Genomic DNA, 1445 nt, shown 5'->3' with positions numbered 1-1445 from the left:
TATTGAATTGATAATTTAATATTATATTATAAATTTAATCAAATTCTTTCATTATAAAATTCAAATAAATTATTTTAGGACTTAAAAAATTACCAAAAAATATCCATAAAATAAAAAAAAATTATTTAAAAAATATTTATAAAATTGATTTGTAAAACGGACATTTAACGGTCATAAAATCATCACTTGTACGGACAGATACCAATTTCTTAATAATTTTTATTGGTGCCTAAAAATTATGAAAAAATTGTGTGATTAAAATACCACAATCTCAATGCTATGGCAAAAACGGTTTCCAATTTGTAGTTATATAGTTTTCAAAAAAAAAAAAAAAACAATTTGGCTGGGTCAAAATACATGTTATTACATTTCTTATATAGGTCAACATAATATTTATGTTTTATAAATGTTAAAGTTAATTTCTATATTAATGGTACCTTCCATCTGAATAGTATGAAACTTTTTTTGTTTAATAATTGCAAATGGGGACTTGATTTCTATAATAGGACTTGGATAAGCCTATTGAGCATGTGAATGCTCACTATGTATGTTTTATGAAATTTCAAGAAAAGAGAAAATTCTAGCTGAGTAGGGGTTGATAAGGGCAGGATTGTCAGAAGCTAGCTTAACTATGAGGTATTTTGTTAGTCTAGTTTTTATGCTTTGATGTATAAAATGAGTTTGTATGGGATTAATCGTGCATAATTCTTTTTGAAATGAAATTGGGATGATTCTCTATATCATTTAATTATTTTGGATTATTTAGCTAATTATGGTATATTCGATATTGTGGATGAGATAGTTAGGTTCAAGTTTTAATTCTTTCATTAGGTTTTGGAGCATGATAGAAGTGTTATTAGAGCAAATGTTTGAAAAAATTAAATTGTAACCAAAATCATAAGAAAAGACATATAATTCAATAAGATAGAAATCACATAGATTTGCATTATTTTTTGTATAATTAAGGAGTTACATTATTGTGGTGTTGAACATTATGTTTTCATTTTAGATAAAAAGTATTGTTGATAATGGCCCTCTTAGGCTCAAAGATAAATGATGGACAGAGTACTAATAGAGCTGGAAACATACAAATTATTATGTTGGGGGCAATGAATTCCAACTCTATAATGCAACTTGCTAACTTAGTATCTCAGCTTATTTGGGTGGGGGGGGAGGGATGTGGAGGCTTAGAGTACGGTGGCCAGTGGAACTTCAGGTGGCTGAAGACTTGCTGATGAGGTTAGAAAAGTCATTTGATAGCATGCAATGTCTTAAGTAAAAGGTGCCATTAACATTATTTTTATTTGATAGAGAGGCTCAGCGTTGGTGGTAGGGCCAACAAAATGAGAAATTCAGCGTAAACCAAATGCATAAAATTTTTTGGAAGAGCTTACCGAGACGTTCAGGAGTACGGTGGCCAGTGGAACTTCATGTGGCTGAAGGCT

Source organism: Dendrobium catenatum, unplaced genomic scaffold, assembly GCF_001605985.2.
Source record: "Dendrobium catenatum unplaced genomic scaffold, ASM160598v2 fragScaff_scaffold_156, whole genome shotgun sequence".
In the NCBI taxonomy this organism is placed as follows: Eukaryota; Viridiplantae; Streptophyta; class Magnoliopsida; order Asparagales; family Orchidaceae; genus Dendrobium; species Dendrobium catenatum.
This window is presented reverse-complemented; position numbering follows the sequence as displayed.